Source organism: Tiliqua scincoides, chromosome 3 (assembly GCF_035046505.1).
Source record: "Tiliqua scincoides isolate rTilSci1 chromosome 3, rTilSci1.hap2, whole genome shotgun sequence".
Lineage (NCBI taxonomy): Eukaryota > Metazoa > Chordata > Lepidosauria > Squamata > Scincidae > Tiliqua > Tiliqua scincoides.
In genome coordinates this window covers 81,581,567-81,602,080 of record NC_089823.1, presented here as the reverse complement: position 1 = coordinate 81,602,080, position 20,514 = coordinate 81,581,567, and the positions used below count along the sequence as shown (strand labels likewise).

The window sequence follows — 20,514 nt, the reverse complement described above, 5'->3', positions numbered from 1 at the left end:
TAATCTTTATTTTATTTTATATCTGCCTTTAATATAAGCATGCTATGAACTGCAGATATGGTTCTGATCTAGTAATATTACTAAACCATACTTAGTTGGATGTCATCATGCAAACAAATTTTATTTGACTTTAGTTTGTTCAAGCACTAAAGAGAATTCGTCTCTAGGCAAAAAGATTAAAACCTGGTTATGAACAGACATATGGAACTATGGTTGGCTATAATTACTGACATCCAAGTAGCATGGTTTGATTTAATTTTACAGAATAGTGTTAGATACAGAACTTCAGTTAAACCTAAAAAAAAAGCTTGATAAAGCAGAAAGTCACAAAGTAGTCTGCATTCCTTCTATAATCTGAAACGATAATTCAACAGACATCTAAAAAGATGGTTGTCATTAGAAGGCAAGCATTTGCCAGCAATTACAGCAGAGCAGCATCTGACACACTATATTATTGAACTCCATTTCAAATGTGGAATAAATGGTGTACATTGGTTATCACTTTGTAGCAATGACAGTATCTATGAAAAGCAGTAATGGAGTGGTGCCAAAACATTTCAGTAAGGAGTCTTGCCAGCAGACTGTTTCCCTTCTTCTGTGCTTCCTATCAAGATTGAAGATCTTTATGTTCTGTTACACTCCCTTGCAGACAATCAGAATCTCTCTCATGCATCCAGATGTTTCGCATATCCGAGTTCAAAGTGCATCTCCTTTCTGCCCTCCGGTGCTACACACGGTACAAGAGACCCTTAGCTATTAAGAATTTCTGGAAAAAATTTTCCCCTTCAATTCCTGGCTCACCTGCTAACTGTACCTGTTATGACTGATGTAATAAGGTGCCTTCAGAAATAGTAACTACATGGACAGACCTCATGCAGCTCAGGGGTAGGAGTGAGCCGAGGGGTAGGGGTAGAGTAACCATTTTCAACCACTGTGCCGTGGCAGAATGGTGTGCCGTGAATGGTCTGCAGGTGTGCCACTGGAGTTTGGGGGAGGATCATTTTTAGTAGGGCCACTGAGGGTTGTGAGCCTCCCACCAACAGCATGGTGCACTTTGTCAATTGTCAAAAATCTGATGGTGTGCCTTGATAATTTTCATACCTTGTCAGTGTGCCATGAAATGAATAAGGTTGAAAATCACTGGGGTAGAGGGTAGGGCTGACTGTGGGCTGTGTGGGAAAAGCTGGAAAAGCAGCTCTCATGAGGATATATCTAAAGGATAGTATCTAAAGGATACTATGGTTGAAGGCCAATACAAATAGAGAAATGATTTTTAATAGTTGGCAATGGCAGTGTCACTTTTTGTAAGTCACACCTTATTTACATAGATAAGAAAAGTACACAAGAACAACATGAGCAACAATAGCCCTTTTTTATCTTCCAAATTGCTGAATAGTATGTGGCCATGTGAGGACTATTTTCTACTTGAAGAAAAAGCATCATTTATATTACAACCACATCAGTGGCGTCATTAGGGTTCGCGTCACCCAGTGCGGGATGCCAGCACGTCAGCCCCATGCAGTGGGTGGGGCAACACCCCAGGTGGTGGGCGTGGTGATGTACCATCACTCCACCCCCACTGGTTTTTGGGCTGTACCTTTTGATCGAACAAAGATAGAACACATTCTGCATGAAATTAGGCATTGATTGATATATAACATGATGGTATTATTCTTCCTCATTATGATTTTAGTGATTTTGGTCACCAATGGCGCCACCCCCTCCCCTAGGGTGTCAACTTACTAATACCTTATTGCAGTAGTTCTCAGCCTTTAGCACTGGGACCATCATCAGTGTCATCATCAGGCAAATCAAAATAAATAAGTATAAATAATTAAAGTAAAACAAATAATTTAACAAGCAGAAGCCAGCCCTGGTCCACCAAGTGAATTTCCTCTGTAGCCTGCCTGCAATAACACCCTCCCTCCAAAACCAGTAAGGTTTTCAGCCCTACCCAGTGCCCAATTCAATTTAAGAACTTCTGTTTAAACCAGATCACTGTCAGGCTTCGCAAGTCTCAAAAAGGTTCATCTTATCAGCTGAAACCTGTTTTGATCCTTTTTAGTGGGGGGAGGCTGCCTTCTGTAGCACTTGTTGAGCTCCAGTTCCATCAGATCAGGACCATTCTGGTAGCCTTGCACTCTCTTTCACCTAAACTTCCACACCAGCCAAGGCACGTTTGCTTACTCACAAGTAAACACAACCGTGAGGCTTAGTTTCACTTTCCATAGGGCTCAATACATTCATCTGCTTGGAGGCAGAGACTTCAGGTGTTTTTGGGGGCTGCATTCATTGGATCAGGACCATTCTGGTGTCATTGGACTCCTCTCAGCCTGCCCTTTCTGACAGACTAAGGCAAGTTTGCCTACTCAAGTGTAAACGCACTATACGGCTCACCTTCACTTTCCATAGGGATCCATGCATTTTTTGTTCTCTGGTTTTTTGGCCATAACGTTTGAGAGAAAGGAGATTTTTCACTCTGGTTTCTTTCATTGCATTCCACTCAAAATTCTGCATCCAACGGTATATAATATGATGGGGTTAGTCCCCCACGATTTTAGCGTGTCACCCCCTAGTGTGCATCACCCCCCGTGCACGTCACCCAGTGCAGCCTGCACCCCCACACCCCCTTAACGAAGCCACTGAACTACATGTGAGATTACAACAATAAGATACAACGTCTGAATCTGACCCTTAGTGTTTGCAATATAAATTTGTGCCACGTCCAATCACATAGTTTACTGCATGCATGCGTAAGCTTTGACAATACTAATGTCATGGCAGATCATATCAGGTCTGGAAATAGTCCCTGAAAGGTAATTACTGTGTTGTGAATATTGTCTTTTGGGTGACACATAGGAAGCATCCAATTCAGGGGAAGCCTTTGCATTGAACTTTTCATTTGGCCCAAAACAATGGATTTTCCAGCTGCATTCTAAGGAATTAGGGCAGTTGTTTCCAAACTCTGCACCACAGCAAACTCACAGGGATGCTGCAGGATGTCCCCAGCCACACTCTTCCTCCCAGCACTGCCTTCTTGGCTGGGCTGAGATCACCCTATTCTCATGAGATCTCATGCTACCGGGGGAGTGTGGCACAGCCACCATGACAGGGCACCATGGAAGGGGGGGCACTGTAACCATAGTTCGTTTGGGAACTGCTGAACTTTGGGTTTCTTCTGAAGCTTTGAGAAGATCAATCATCATGGGCAAACTTTATTGAAAGGTAGTTTGCACACCACCATTGGTAGTGTAGCTAAAGGGAAGGGTTTGATATATTCTACAGCACATCCACATGGGAACAGCGCTGGCCCAATAGGCTTGGCCTGCTCTACATGTAAGCTGACAGGGATTCATTAGCAGGCAAGGTAATGTGGAGAGGGTTCCATGAAGGGAAAAAGTCTGAACTCCAGTGACTGAACAAATCCATATTTGTATCCTCGCCATAACAAATCCTCTCATATCTTGCAGACCTGTTTTTGAAGGATTAAGAAATACATGCATGTACAATAATTTATTTTTTCCTCACTCTATTTAGTCACCAAGGAAACCGATAGCATTCATAAAGTTTGCTTCAGCTCTGCCTTCTAAAGTTACTGACCTTAGAAATGCTGACTCACTAATGTGCGATAATGGAACATCATACACAATCATCTTGGTTCACTGACTAATTTTTAGCTTGCTTCATCCAGAACCACAACACTGGTCTCTAAAGAAATTACGTCTAATGATTGTATAGCAAAGAGGGCAGCATTGCTCTTGTTCCACAAACCACCATGATCAGTGCTGCAGTAGTCACATCCACAGAGAACATGTTTAGTATGGATTATATCATTACATCAAAGTCAGTGCTACATCCACTGAAAGAGCATTTTAATTATTGTGTAGTCAAGCAATCATCACGATTCACCTTCTAGAAATAAGCACCAGAAAATGCTTCTCATTTCAAGTCATAACTGATGTTCCTTATATATTGTTGATGGCTTGCCCACTGGCAGTTCTGGGGGGGTCAGGTTGGCAAAAGTCACAGAGCGTCACTCCTGTGGGGTGGCACTGCTACCACCTCCATCTGCCCTCTGGAGCCCTTAAGCAATAACAACAACAACAACAACAGGTATTTATATACTGCCTTTCTTGGTCTTTATTCAAGACTTTATTCAAGGCGGTTTACATAGGCAGGCTTTATTTAAATCCCTTATTAAATAGGGATTTTTACAATTGAAAGAAGGTTCTTTCTTTCAAGAACTACTACATTCAGGTGTTTCATTCCGATCTGGCTTCACATTCTGGCCTCCATCCTCCCACGCTCAGAGCAGATGGAATAGCTCAGCTTCAGCTTGTCAGCTGCTTCAAGGTCGCACGGTGCCAGTGGAATCGAACTGGCGACCTTGTGGATGTTATCTTCAGGCAGACGGAGGCTCTACCCTCTAGACCAGACCTCCTGCCCTCCTGCAAGGGAGGGTATCACGATGCAAGTCTCTTGTGTGCTCCCTGAGGCATCTGGTGGGTCACTGTGAGATACAGGAAGCTGAACTAGATGGGCCTTTGACCAGATCCAACAAGGCTCTTCTTATATTCTGTTCCAAGAGTCGGGGAGACCCAATGCTGTATCTGCTGGCCCTCCAAAGCCTCCTGAGGCCTCTGGAAGGCCACTGAACAGTACTTGCCATTTTAACTGGAAAACCAGAAGTACTGTTTAACAGCCCTCTTACGGCTTCAGAAGGCTTTCGGAGGGTCAGTGGATGTCGTGCAAGGCTCTGTAATGGAGATGTCTCCTTGTGGGGAAGGGCAACATTTTACAGCCCTATGCCCCCAGATGGCACTGGAGCCAGGTCTGCAGTTGGGCTTGCCTTGCCTTGGCTCTTCATAAAGGTTTATCACAGAGTTACTCTATAGCAGGGGTTCTCAAACTTCTTGGGAGTAAAACCCCCAAGGTAAGCCTTTGAAGGGGAAGGGGCAAAGGCAGCAGAAGTGGTTTGCGATCAATTTTTTTTTCAGTATTCTAAGACTAGGGAAGCCCTGAGGAGGGCTTCCCAGAACTCCTGGACCTTGTGCGAGCCCTCAGTATGTAAAAAACACCTCCTCTTTGTACCCATTAGCAACACAATCCTGGGGATAATGTCACTGCCTCTCACCTTCCCCCGCCCCTTAAGGGACCAGGAGCTGAAGCTCTCAGGCAGAGGTGTCACGATGCCCCGGTTTGAGAACCTCAGCTCTATAGTAAGAAAATAGAAGAGGATCCTGGTCCATGCAATACTGACAATAAAAAAAATCAGACAGGTATAATTTGTTGTTAACTTATAACATATATAAGAACATAAGAACAGCCCCACTGGATCAGGCCATAGGGCCATCTAGTCCAGCTTCCTGTATCTCACAGCGGCCCACCAAATGCCCTGGGAGCATACCAGATAACAAAAGACCTCATCCTGGTGCCCTCCCTTGTATCTGGCCTTCTGACATAGCCTATTTCTAAAATCAGGAGGTTGCGAATACACATCATGGCTTGTACCCCATAATGGATTTTTCCTCTAGAAACTTGTCCAATCCCTTTTTAAAGGCGTCCAGGCCAGATGCCGTCACCACATCCTGTGGCAAGGAGTTCCACAGACCAACCACACGCTGTGTAAAGAAATATTTTCTCTTGTCCGTTCTAACTCTCCCAACACTCAATTTTAGTGGATGTCCCCTGGTCCTGGTGTTATGTGAGAGTGTAAAGAGCATCTCCCTATCCACTCTGTCCATCCCCTGCATAATTTTGTATACTAGACTGACTGCTATTTGAATGTCATAATTTTGAGGCTAAAATACAGTTTAAACGCTAATCATCATTGCATGATTATTTCCATATACCATTCCATTCTCCAGATTCAATGGAGCATATCTGCCAACTCTCCATCTTTAAACAAGACACCTCCTATTTTCAGAGTAATTTCCACCCCTGCCGTTTTAAAAGGTGATTACAATAGTTATATCTGCAGGTATTAGAGGTGCCCACCACATAGTACTTTTGTCTTAAGTTATGTTAGGAAATAGGAAGCACCCCCAGATGATGTATTTAGAGGTTCCCACATGCCAAGGTTTGGAACCGAGTTGCAATTTGAAGATAAAAATCTCTAGAAAAATTAAGAACCTCTGAACAAGCATGTTCCAAAATATGCAAGAAAAAACTCTTTTATTTTGTGGGGAGAAAGAGTGTTCAACTTGTTTTGCAAGGAAAAAGCTCCAAGGCAATCAGCACAAATAGGAAAGTACACACAATTCTCCTGTATGCTCAAATAAAAGGGAGCAGTGGGGGATACGCCTCAGAGGAAACAATTGTGATCTGGTTAAAAGTACCACCACATTCAAAGCTCTTTAAACCCAAGAGAGTATTGCTTGGGGGTGGAGCAGGAGTTGGTGCCATACTGCAGTGTACCCTGGGGTGAAGCTGGGTCCTATGTCTGCCCACCTTCACACCACCACTGCCACCAAGTACTGAGACTGCAGAGATCAGCCAGGAGGACCCAAAAATGGGTGTGAGCCCTCAGACAATGCACTGGAGGACCAACCCTGATCCTACCTCTGCATACAGTTGTAGGATTAGGGAATGTGGCCTCCAAGATAATCCCAAGTAATCATGGAATTACTTGATAGAAAAAGACTTGATACTCTCTGCTTCTAAACCCACTGTTTCAGCTAGCTTGCTTGCTGGGTTTCCCTCAAACCTCCTTGCATAGCATAGGGTTCTGGCCAAGGCAGGGTTTTGAAGTACCCTCTGGTGTGTGCCAGAATGCTAGCATCTCAACAACACTGCATCATTTCATTTCCCTGATCCTACTCCATGCACACACAGAGTTGACAATGTATCATCAGCACAGCCACTTCTAGCACTGAGAAAATACAGGGCATCTCAAGAAAATGTACACACACTTTATAGTTAATTGTTGACATCATTGACAAAGGGATCTGCATACATCTATCAACATGTGTGCTGGGTTGGTTCTACAGAACCCATGTTCTGTGTGTGTGTGCGTAACTTGAGAGAGAGAGAGACACTCTGTGTACAGACAGACAGACAGTCTTTATATCATGGACAAAAAATGTTTCCTACACAAATAGACACATACATATATATGTATATGAATCATATTACTAACTTAGCTTATAAAGAGAAGTCACATGCAATCAGCTTCTTACCCTTATGTGTGTCCATCTATGCCATTGCTTTGGGGTAGTTATTTTACTCAATATCTTAAAATTTTATTTATTAAACAAATCACACATGCCAGTCAAATGCCACCGATTTACGTCATGTAGAAACAGATCTGAAGAAACACAGGAGAAATAAGAGCAAACAGATGTTTGCAATCCAACCACTGTGCTAATGGAAGTAGTATGGCAGCATATCAAAAAGAAAGCAAACCATCTTTTGAAAGGGCCAATGGCGTTTAGAGTGCCACTGCAAAGCTCAGCAACCAAAAAACTTCAAACAGCTTTGTGGCATTTAGGAAGCAAGTGAAGAACTCCTAAACCACTGCTGATTAGAAACTGATGAATACTATGCTGTGAAGAGAGGTTGATGAACAATTACACAGGCCAAAACACATTTTGCTTCCTTAAACGTTACACCAATTTCTGGGTATCTTTGGGGTGCCAATTCAAAAAATGGCATCCGTTTTGCCCCATCATGTCTAGTTTTGGAAACATGGCATAGTCTCTTTAGTGAATGGTTCAAGCAGCTTCCTCATGAGGAAGCCTATACCATCACTTCCTCAGGAGGAAGCTGCTTGAACCATTCACTAATGAGGTTATACTATATCTCCAAAACTAGACATGATGGGGCAAAACAGATGCCATTTTTGGAACTGGCACCCCAAATTCATATCAAACCACCATAAAGTTTGGGAAAAACTTTTCTGACCCTCAATTTTGTAGGCCTGTGTTATTTATTTACCGGCTACATTTATATCCTGCCTTTTTCCACAAAGGGACCCAAGGCGGCTTACAGCAATAAATAAAAAAAATACAAAAAAACAAGCAATTAAAAACATAATTAAAACAAGTTAAAAGCAAAAAGTTAAAAGAAGGCTGTACATTGGCATTGACAAAGATTTTGGCAAATCTTTGTCAGATCATTTGGAAGTCAGGAATTGATGTGCTGGTTTCTTTGCCCACACCAATATCCTTCCCACTAGCAAAAACAGTAACTGATCAAAATCTTGCACAGTAATATTGGCCAAAAGATAAAGTACTTGTTTTTCCGGGTAAGAACCTCCAGAGAGGTATCTGGTTGCAGCAAAAGCAATTGAGTGTCTTGTAGGACTTTCAAGGCAAACCAATTTATTTTAGCATAAGACTTTGCAGTCTAGAGTTATGTATCCGACAGTCTGTGTTCCATGAAAGTTTATTCTTAAAAAAATGCTAATTTTAAGGTATTTTAAATGAATAATCATATGACTATACTTGTTGCTTTTGTTCACATGTTCATATTCACATTTTTTCTAAAAATGGAAGATGTGATAAATATACAGATATATTTCTCTGAAATGCAGTCAACTGAATAACAGCCCAGTCCAATGCAACTTCCCTGGTTCTGACACAGCCACACCAACAGGGCATGTGCTGCATTTCACAGGGGAGTTCTGAATCCTAAAGACTTCCTTGAGGATAGGTAATATCTGTTCCCTTGCCCCAGGGTAAACCTCCACTGCCCCAATGGGTCTCCTGGGACCTGCACCAGAGATTTTGCTAGGACAAAATCTTACTAGCGCAAGATTGAGCGGACCCAGGGAGGTGGTTCGAGGCTAGGAAAGGGGATATATTAGTGGAGCCACTGCCACCAATAACCAACCCTATCCCACACATGGTACACCCCATTCCTGCCCCATTCTTCCCTTTTCCTGCCCAGTTCCACCTGCTGCCTGACCCCCTCACCAACACCACGTTCCTTTAGAGGACACTATCACCTGGCTACCACCAGTTACCATAAGTAAAGTTGGGCAGAAATGGCTTAAACCAATACAGTAATCAAAGCAATAGCTACAAATGATTTAGATGTTTCACTGCCATGCAAACAAATATTCCAAATGAGCCAAATGTTCAAACTCAGTCTATCAAATAAAAGGGAGTTTCTTTCCCTTCAGCCTTTCCGCATATTTAGACAATTATAAAGATGGTGCTATAAGTGTCTACAAGGGCACAGGAGGCCTGTCAGGACAAAATACGTTCACCTGACTCTTTTTTTTTGCCAGCTAGAGACTGCTATCAACAATATATGTATTTCTTTTTTAATGTATAAGCTGGAAGCAGGAAACTAATATGACAAGATCAGAAACTGATCCACAGGACTAGATTAGAATTTTTCCTCCACAGATTATTACAAGTAGAAGATGACTATTTCTGAGTAGCTCTGGAAAAAAAAATAAAGTGGAACGTTTTAGTGCTTAGAGAAATCTCATTTAAAGACAGTATTACGGAGTTTTATTAAGGACAATGATGGGACTTACGTAGCTTAAGAAACTGTCTTCTCATAATACTGTCATCAAGTTGTGTTAGTTAATGAGTCCTTCCCAAAATAACGAAGGTTAAAAAAGAAAATCCTTGTGACCTCGATTGCTTCAGAGATGAATTAAAATGGTAACAATAGGGAAAGGATGGGCTGTAAGTCAGTTACAGAGCACACACTTTGTATGCAGCAAGTTCCAGGTTCAAGCCTCAGCATCTCCAGGTTGGTTTTGAAAGAAACCCTTTCTACAACCCTGGAGAGTGGCCACCAATCAGTATCAGCAATACTGAGCTAGATGGACCAATGGTTTCACTTGGTACCAGATGAGTATGCTTTAACCAAAAGGCTTGGGACCAGAAGTTCTTTAGCTTTTGGGATTTTTCAGCTTTTGGAATATTTATATATACACACATAAAGAGATATCTTGGGGATAGGACCCAAGTCTTAAAAATTCATTTCTGTTTCATATGCGCCTTATACACATAGCTTGAAAGTACTTTTATACAATAATTTTGCGCATAAAACAAAGTTTGTGTACAATGAACCACCAGAAAGCAAAGGTGTCACTAGCTTCAGCCACCCACGTGGACATTCCGTGGTTATTCGGCATCACCATTATTCCCAAAACTGAATTTATATGCTACCGATTGGCAATCATTCTCTAACACTTAAGTACTTAACAGTAAAAAAAAAATGATGTACCATTAATACTGTACAGTGGAAAAATAATGGCATAAACAAATAAATTTCATATTTTGGAGCATTTTGAAATTTTGGGTAAGGAATACTCGACTTGTATATGATAGCTTCATATACAGCTTCATACATAGCCTATTGTTATTCAGCTCCATTAGTAATCTACTTCTTCAGGCACAGGGGTCAGAAAAATGCTGACAAGTTGCATGAAGGTATCCATTTTTCCTCGAGCACTATATACAATGGAACCTTTCCGATACTCTATTTTACAGTAAAATCATGATAAGATGCCCATATGTCAATGTGGTAATGAGACAGTGTGTCTTATTTTCCCATAAAACAATTTCATTTGTTTCCCCCCCCAAGAAGCTACAAAAATTGTCACATAAATTCCCATACACCTTGGCAACCATAGGTGTTAAGCCTCAAGAGTCGCACCTTCAAATTAAAGAATTCTTTTGCATATTTTAGGAAGGTGTGAAGGAGGAAGTTACAAGAATCTCACACTTCCTCTTTTTGCACTTGCAAGTTAATGTGCAAAGAAGCAACTCACACATTCCCCCAAATAAGAAACAAAAGTTCCCAGTAAAAAGACAATTTCTCTTCGGATGTAACAGTAAAAATGAGAAAAGAGGAGACACATCATAATTTCAACTACTTCCAACAACACTCAAAATAGCCAAGAGTTTCTAACCTGAGGCTATGAAATGAAATTGGATACACAACTAAAGTTCTATAGCTCAGGTGAATAAGCCACTAAAATAATTACTGTTTTTCAACAATTATCCTTGGAAGCTAACCTTCTTAATTTCTAGCCCACTTAAGACACCTAGTGGACAAACACTTATCAGGCATCATATCGGAACAAATTCTCCAAAACTGCACTTAGACTCATACATGTTTAAGGGTATCACAACTTAAACAATCTTGTGATTGCACTTAAACAAAACTGAACAATTCTCAATATATTTTTTTAAAATACTACCATCCCAGTCCAATGTAAATCTCCGAATCAATCCTTTTATGCCCAATTTCACTTCCCAACTATGTCACACCAGTGCTTCCAATTCTTTGTCTTGTTAGTTAGGACTCCTTCTTGCTTACCAAAGATAACCACTTGTCATGCAAGTCTCCCCTATTCTGTGACAGGCCAGGATCAACAGTTTTCCACACACTAGCAAAGCATCATCTTCCTTAAGACCGTTTCCCTGCAATGTCAAAGACAACCTCCCTAGATAGCCAAAGGCAGCCGCAAGGCTACACCGAGAAGCAGTGCTCAGGGCACGCAGTAAAGTCATGCCCTCAAAGATATGATTTTCCACTCAGTCCCATTTTGCCAAGCTAGGCACTTTGCTTCCTGTAAGTTGACAGATCGTCAATAATTTGAAAAGCCCTAGTCATTTAGGAATACACTACTGTTGATCATGGAGTAACCCCAGCTGGATATCTGCATGCTGGCTTTATTTTAATAGGACATAATTTCTCACCACAGTATAGTATATTAGCCAAATGGGTGACGATAAGGAGCACATAATGAATTTCGTTGAAAACCAACCGGGAGTTGTTTGAAGTGCATTTTTTTAACTGTTCAGGTTCCAAATACTTCCCTGCAGACAAATTTTATTGTAATAAATGGAATTTAAGAAACAGAGCAGTCAATAATGATATTCTTTGGTTAGCAATCCATCCACTTTTCATGAAAGTCCAATATTACCTTCATGATCCACACTGAAAATAAGTTACCTTTAATTGATGCAATGCTTATTAAATGAACAAATATGGTGAACAGCAGCATAAATAAAAGCCTGTCAACATTTCATCTATTTTCCAAGATATGGATGTGACTCCTGTTGTCCAATATTCATTCTAAATTGTAAGCATGATGCCATACACCTTATATACGTGAATGGGAAATTAGAGTAAAAGTACATTTTAATATCACTTGCTCATTATTCTCAAGTCTCATTTTTGAACTCTCCAAGTGTCATCTTGCTTTGTAACTTCCAATTCTGTTGACTTATTATATACACATCTGTTAAAAAATTTGGCGGTATGAAAAGGAACAATACCATTGTACCTGATATTTTAAACAAGTCTTACATTTCCAAATTTTACATGTTTTGCAATATATGACACAGTTTTCCATCAGAGTCAAATAACATAACGCTCCTAATAGTGTGTTTTTGAACATGAATGACCAAATCTTAGGGGGAAAATTTCACTAGTTAAAAAACCCAAAACAAACACAGAAAAGCTGATTCTTTCACCATTTTGAAATATTTTCTGCATACAACCTGGTGCATTAGGAAGGCAGCTTCCAAAGTACAAATGGTTAAAAAGCAGCCTGTCATTCACAACTCTTGACATGTCAGTTCACATATTCTGAGGGCACAAGCCTAACCAGGTCTACTCAGAAGTAAGTCCTATTTTGTTCAATGGGGCTTACTCTCAGGAAAGTGTGGTTAGGATTGCAGCCTGAGTTTTTTTTAATAGTTGCAGGTTCTTTTTGCATGCAAGGCTACTCAGCACAGAAAAGGTGACTGTATGTACTTCTGAGACTGATAGTTTTCTTTCCGTCAGATTTCAGGAAAGCTCTTTCAGAATTCCAAGCCAAAGTATGTGACAAACTTGAATAGCATTTCCTAAGCTGAGTTATCTTGAACTTTCACATATTCTCATCCTTGTTTCCCTGCCATTTCAGATAGCATCCCTTCTGCCTTTGAGATAAGAAAGTTAAAAAAAAAGAAGAGAGAGATAAGAAAGTTTGTCGTCTTTGGGGGAAAGAAAAATGCAGCCTTATTAGAAGCAGATGGGGTGTCATAAGCGAGAAGGACTCCTCACCCAGCTGGTGTGGTGCACAGCCACCATAAATTGTCTGGAGATATTTATAAAACACACAAGCCATTTTAGGAATGAAGAATCACTGTTGTAAGAAGAGAGCTATCAATCGGATATTCCCCTCCTTCATTCTGAAAACAAAGACACTTCAAGTACAAAGCTTCAAGTATATATACATACACCTTACCTCCTCCATTATTTCCTCCTGGCTGTTGCTGCTCTTTTCCTGAAGTTCTGGGGTAAAAACAAAAGTTGCAAGTTTCTCCTAAGTTGACACTAGTGGCTTCGATTTGCCTGTTGTTTCTCTCAGGACCAGCTGAACGGTTTTGTAGTCAGTTTGATTCAGGAAGCTGAGCTCTGTCCAGCCTACCAATCACTCCCACTCCGTAGGGTGTGGGCTGCTTGCTTGTCTCTCCAGGCAGCTGAAACCCCAGCCAGGCTGATTTAAGTCTAACAGGTTTCTTCATATACATAACTGTAAATTACATTCCTGGAAAGGGGCAGAGAGAGAAGGATAAGTAATTTAAAACTATTTCCAGTTAACTCATCAAGTGCCAAATGATTTAATGAAATGCACTTTGCTTGGAAGCCACTGCAACCTGGTTCATCTTGGAGTGTATGCCTTTCAATTACACACTTGTCAACTTAAACACAGATTGCCACTTATTAGGCATGCAGAATATAAAACAAAAAAGTGTCCTATTCAATGCTAATTTCTCAGCTTATTGCAAGAGTTATTTCTAGGAGAGTCTGGGAAAGGGGAATGTCATGAACAGTGCAAGTGCTTAGGGCCCCAGGGGAATTCCCTGTGCTGGACCCCCCATGACACCCTCCTTCCAACACTTGATGATGCATTTGGGGCTACCACTAGTACTACTGCTGGTAGTGGCAGTTTAGGGGTTTGCCTAGCTGAGTGGGTACCTCTCAGTGGCATTAGTACTGGGGTGCGGCTGGTGTGGATTGCAGCTGGTGTGATCCTCAGTGGGGGTCCAAACCACCAAAGCCTCAATTTGGCAATCTTTTGGGCCCTCTCTGGACCCAGCCACCTTGCGCTCTCACCAACGTTTTTTTCAAGGAGTTCAGAATGGTGGACACAGTTCCTTTCCTCCTTTTGCCCTCACAACAAACCTGTGAAGTAGGCTAGGCTGAGAAATAGCAACTGGCCCAAATATACACATAAGACTTGCAGCAGTCCGAACTGCACTGCCACTCTCCCTCCTTGGGGTGACAGCAGCTGCCGGCCACCTCTAAGCATTCCCATACTGGCTTTAAGCAAAAAGTTGCCTGCAACATGAACACAATGCTAACCTCATCAGATGATTGGAAAAGATCTGGATTGCATTCTCCCCCCCCCCCCGAAGCCTTTGAGGTTGACTTTACAATCTATAGACAAGGGCTTCTTACCCAGCATCCCTGAGCCAAGAAGCCTCTAGAGACCAGTTCTGCACCCCCAATAGCCAACTTCACCTCCCCAGGATGCATGCCAATCTAAAAGCCTAATACCTATCTGCACCATACCTCCTAACTGTGACCAGCTGGCTAAGAGAAAGTCACCACAACCACCTGGTCAGTCCAAAGTAGGCCAAAAAAAAAAAACACCCTTCCACATTCAGGCCTATCAGGCAGGGGAGTAAAAAAATTCCATTTGGCCTCCTATGGACATCCAACAAATCCCAGACTGACCTCCTGGGCTAGTAGGAGGGGCTGCTTTCTGAGAACTGAAGATTGAGGGACTAAAACATGTTTCTCGTGTTCTTCTCCAATGTTACCCATATCCAAGCCCAACATTCCACCTTGCTGACACAGCGGGAATAAAAAGTAAACACACATTGCAGCCACCACATGAAGGGCATTTGCAGCAGTTACCATGTTGCAGCAGTTACCATGTGGTGAGACACTCTTGTGTTATGGTTCACCACATGTATTGGGCAACTTTCTTCACACCACTGTGGATTTCTGTTTGTGTTTGATTGGGGCCATTTGCAGTGGCACCAAAAGAAAAGAAAAAAAAAGAGTCACTTTGCTGTGAGATGCTGCATACTAACATCTAGCCATGCAATTTAGTTTAGGGTGACTATGGCTTGCCTATCCATGACATCAACTGAGGCAACCAAGAAGCAAATTGGCAGGAGGGCACCCAACTCTGCCCACCAACTTGCCTCACAACTGCTCTACTCCCTGGACTGGAAAAGGAAAAGGGAGCAGAGAGAAAGAGGAACTTCGAAGGAAAGGAGAGTGCTGAGTTATAACAATATATAAGTTATTGTTATATAACAATATATAAGTTATTGGAGAATGGCAGGAGCAGAGGCTGGCACATCATCAGGTAAGGGGGTCAGCAACTGGCATGTCGCCTTAGGAGGTCTTGGGCCAGCCCTGAGGGTAACTGTAAGTTGTGCTCCAGTCCTTAATAAAAATAAATTAAGGTGGTAAGGAAAAGAACAAGGTCGTGGATGAAGCAATGGCAATAGGAGCACCAGCTAGAAAAAGTAAGATCTGTTTTTGCCCAGCCCACAGGTATACACATTTGGTCCCAGTTGCATATATGCAATGTTGGGCAGAAATGGCTCTAATAAACTTTTTGAAAAGAAGCTGTTGAGTGACTTAAGGTCAACTTTTCTTTTTTGTGGCAGTGTTAGTTTGTGACTCAGGAGGTGCAAATATTCCATTCTGCACAAGTGATTGATATATATTCTGACACACGGTAACAAAAAAGGAGCAGGCATGCCTCTGCAACCCAAGGTTTCGTTTTTACGGCACTTGTTCCTCTCCTAAGTGATCAACAGGACATCAGGTCTTGAAAATCAGTGCATGATTACTTACTGCACAGTAATATTATCTTGAGTACATTTTCATGGAGGCTATTGTTAGGTATAACTTCCTTTTCCTCAGAGATATTAATATTTTACTTTAATGGTGCAGAAGGAGCCAAGGTTCAGCTTCTGGAAGAGAAATACAAAGATCAACGCCAGTAAAAATACTGAATGAAGGAAACAATAGAAGAGGAAGTTCCAGGGAATGTACTATCTACCCAAACACATTAGTCTGCATTAAAGAAGTCAGGTTAGATTAGATACAAAAAAGCTTCCTAATCAGACCAGCTAGGCAATGATGGAAGACCCTGCCAAGAGAAGCCACAGAGACAGAGGAAATGCTTGCATAAAGATTAGATAGTATATTTTAAAAAAATATAGGACAGTAGATAAAAATTTGTTTTGTACTTCATGCATGCACACACAAATCTTCTCAATGTTTGTTCCTCATTGTTAATTAAAGGAAGGAACCAGTATTAAAACCGCATACTTCACTCTGTCAAGGGCCTTTAGTTAGAAGATTCACTGAATTAACTTCTTCCTAACATCAATCATATATAATAAACAAATTATCCACAATGAACTGGAATGCCGGTAAGATGATCTCATATTCAGAGATTGTATTTCTGCCGCATCCCACTATCAAACCAGGAACATGAAGAACCTTAACAAATTAGGTTGTGGACTTATTTGTTTAGACAAGAAAAATCCCAGTTTTCCCTATGAACAGGAACAGAAAAAAGTCTGATTTCAAGCCATCCGTAGCATTTGTTTTTAACCTTTTTTTCCTCAATTGAACTGCTCTTTTGAAGAAATATATATATATAACTACCTGTATAAGAAGTTGAAGGTGTTTGTATAGTTTTTTCCTGAGCCATCCAGCAATGAATTCAGATGCGTAGGGGTGGGACCTTCTGATGCCTGAGGCAGCATTCCAGATACTTCCATGACATCTATGGTAAGATATGTGGTTGTCTCTGATCTTCTCAGAATTCTTATTGCAGGGACTTGTACTCAAGAGGATGCCACAACTCAAACACCCAGTTGGAAACTCTGTCTCACCACATCAACAGGGGAAGTAAGCAAGTCTGTGTGATGTTGGCGGGGCATCCAAATAGGATTGGGCCATTATTCCCCTCCCCTCTGAACCAGAGAAAAGATACTCCACCAACCATGTTAATAGACTATGTAATAAGCTATAAACACCGAAAAGGTCATTTATAAAACAGCAGCTCTATTGATGATTGCAGTGGTAGGTCACACAGTCCCTCTGTTTGCTAAATCCGCTTATCTTTTGTTAGAAAAAAGATAGAAGAATATCAAAGCAACATGAGTTTGGATCACTACTAGTTAAGGTACTCAAATTTATCAACTGATTTGCAAATCAAATTTCATAATTTGCATGGTTGCCACGGAAGATGATTAATTTTAAGAGGCATCCTTGTTTTTAGTCTGCTGTAATAGTGTTCTGTTGAAAGAAATGCCTATAACTAAGGTTATAGCAATAAAAAAATAGGAACAACAGTGATAGGAACTCAGGGTTCAGCTACCCTGGAGGAGGCCATGCTTCAGGCAGTCATATCCATGATGACATAAAAGCTTCCTTTTTAATCCCATTTTAGTTAAAAGAACCTTATTTCATACACAAAAAGTGAAGGATTAAATCAAATTGCTTCCTTTTAAGTAGACTCGATTGGGCTTCATGACCTGAGCAGGTTTATGCTTGCATGCAAATATTTTGATGCCATCTTTATATGCCTTTGGGTCTGAGAACTGAGGACAGCAATGGAAATCTTGCTAAAGCATCCTGAGAAGCTCTGAAGCAGGGAAGAGGCAGAATTGGTTTGCTTGTGTAATTGACCTTCACAAGGGCCAGTACGTTCAAAGTACACACCTGCCACTCTCTATCCTGTCTGCTTGAACAGGACAGAGAAAAACTGTAAGCAGAAAACCTTTCATATCACAGAATGTTCATTTCTAGCAAAAAGAAGGTTAAATGGCCTAAGGCCTGAAATCAATAATGAATTATATGAGATTGGAGATTTGAGGAGGGAGAAAAGTCAGCCTCCAGATTCATTTGCCAAAATGGACTACTAACAAGTCCACTTCTTCAACATATTTCCCTCCATACTCCTGCCTCTGGACTGGCAACTGGAGAGCCAACTGGATCTTGATTTGGCCCTGGGCTGTGCTCACACCAGGTTGCCAACTGATCCGAGGCAAAGTTCTGCACTGCCCCTATTACTCTCTGGGGCTCATCAGATGATGATGTCAGGCATGCCCTCCCTTACTAACCAATGGGAACATCCCCATGAAGTCCGATGATGATGCAATAGGGATGCTCCCAGGTGTAGATGGGATATGCTGTGAACAGCAGCAGCATGAGTCTTTCAGACACCTGCCTGTATCATCAGTACTGGGGGTTTTAGGGGACAGGCATGGCCAAGAACAAGTACTGACTCTTGTCTGGTGCCTGACCAGACGTACCTGACACCATCCTGGAAAAAATTCCAGCCACTGATCCTTCTCCAAGGCCGCCTTCTTGTAGCTTCTCCAAGTAGCTTCTTTCAAATTAGTCAATGCAAAAAATGACCTTATCAGTAGTGAAGCCCCATGATCATCACTATCTATGGTTTGTCACTCATCCAGAATCTAACCTTTGGAGGCTGTCTCTTCCATATGCTTTCAATAGGCTCCTAGTGAAGTAAAAGTTTAAAAAAAATGGCTGGTGATAGAATCAGCTATGATGTACAATCATATGTGTTGTTCAAATAGTTATGGTTTGGCCAAAAGTGTTATTTGAGCTGAAAGAATTTTTGGTTGGTTTTTGTGGGATGCATTGCAAATCCTGAAGAATCCTAGTCAAGATGTATGTCGACTTGAGGCTTCAGTTTACTTCCAGAAAATGAGAATGTAATTGCAACTTTTCAAGCACAGCAATCATATTTTTTCGTCTGAAGGAAAGGCAGACAAATTTGTTAAAGAAAATGAGAAATAATTATTGATTATTCAGGAAAAAAAATACAGCAAACAGAATGGGATGGAGTTGTATTTTGTGAAAGGGCTTGACAACAGCATTTGATTGCAGTCTTGAACCTAATGGGTACATTTGAGGTTTGATTTTCACCATAGTCAGATTGGCTATGTATCTTAAAATGTGTTTTTCTTCTTGAACTTATCCAGAATATTGTACTTTTATGAACGTATTCCTTGTTCTCTGACATGGCAAGTTCTGGTTTGTAGTCAGGGAGTCAAACTGAAGCTGAATCAAAAAGCATGCCAAGCTTTCCTGAACAACAAAATCCTCATATTACCAATTTGCAACAAGAAGTCAACTACAAAAAACATAATTTTAAAACATGTGTGGTCAACTCCATGGCCTGAAGAATGAGTCATGCGCACATGAAACAAATATTTGAGATGGGTATTCTAAACAGACTTGGGGTTTGTCAAAGCTTCAGTACTCTGCTCTCCTAAAGGATGAGAAAGCAGCAGGACAGAGGCCTGCAACAAGTCCAAGACCCACATTTAATGATACACTTGTGTCATGTATTTTCATTGTCCCTTATGTATAGAGGGCTTCTGGTTCATTATTTGGAGCTATTGGTACATACAAGATACCCAGCCTCCTTTTCAATCTACTAAAGGCCAGTCGCAGACTTCGGTTGCAGTCTCTTCCAACATACTCAAGGGTGACATCAAGGGTTGACCAGGTTGGACAATGGCCCATGCCTATCAGAGGACCACCCCATAATTAGTATGGGTGGCGGTGCCCTATGTACCATCAGAGGGCATGAATGGCTCAGTGTAGGCTTCTGCCTCAGGACCCTCAGAAATTTGGTGCCTGAACCAATTGAACCTGAATCCTGACAAAGAATAAGTAGTAATGCTTAGCATGTAAAGAAATATTTAAATGCTTAACACGTAGAGACTATCTTTAAAAACATTGACTTACAGCCCAACCCTATTGGGCATTAGTGGTGTGGAATGGGCACACTGCCAGAATGCTGGCTGGAAGGGCTTTTCTGCCTGCTGGAGCAGGAGCTGGAGTGGGGGAGGGCAGAAGGGTAAAGAGAGGGGGCAAAATTGGGCAGGCAGAGGGTGTAACGGGGTGGGGAGGCTGCAGGAGATAGGATCTGGTGCGCGCCACCAGCGGATGGTGCACACCAGATCTATCCCCCTTCCTTGCAGCCCTTGTCCCCGTTCCCTGCTCAAATTTGCACTAGCAAACTTGTGGAGTGGGAGGCTTACAGAGGGGTAAGGGGATTTAAATCCCCTTTCTTTTTTGAAGCCACCCCTCACTGAATACAGTGCATCTATTTTTAGCATGACTGTACCAGTGGGGGGGGGGGGAAGGATAGGATTGTGCTCTTAGTGTTTTAATAAAGTCCTTGAAGAACAGCGCACTTGCAACTGTGAATGTTTCTGGGAGTAGCTGCCCAAAGCAGAACAAACTCATAAAGCAAAGTCACAAATGCAAAGACCTCTCAAGACTGCTTCAAAAAAATGCATCAACAGAAAAAAGATGATTTCCAGTGATTAACCAGGAGAGTTTATATTTTTGTATTTCGTAATTATAAAGCAAGAGTTTACCCACCGTATCTTTCTGCAGACACAGAGCTGAACATCTTCTCTGAAGGAACAAATTGATTTCAGAAACCACTTCTGGGTGGAGTGGATG

At 41.6% G+C, this 20,514-nt stretch overlaps 1 protein-coding gene across 1 annotated transcript in view; it reads right to left on the bottom strand.

The window, feature by feature from the left end:
* Window positions 1–13,330, bottom strand: part of MID1 (midline 1) — a 262,002-nt gene extending 248,672 nt beyond the window's left edge. Inside the window, exon 1 of the mRNA XM_066619555.1 lies at window positions 13,208–13,330. The gene's annotated coding sequence lies outside the window, so the exon portion shown is untranslated. The remainder of the gene's footprint in view (window positions 1–13,207) is intronic.
* Between the last annotated feature and the right edge of the window lie 7,184 nt (window positions 13,331–20,514).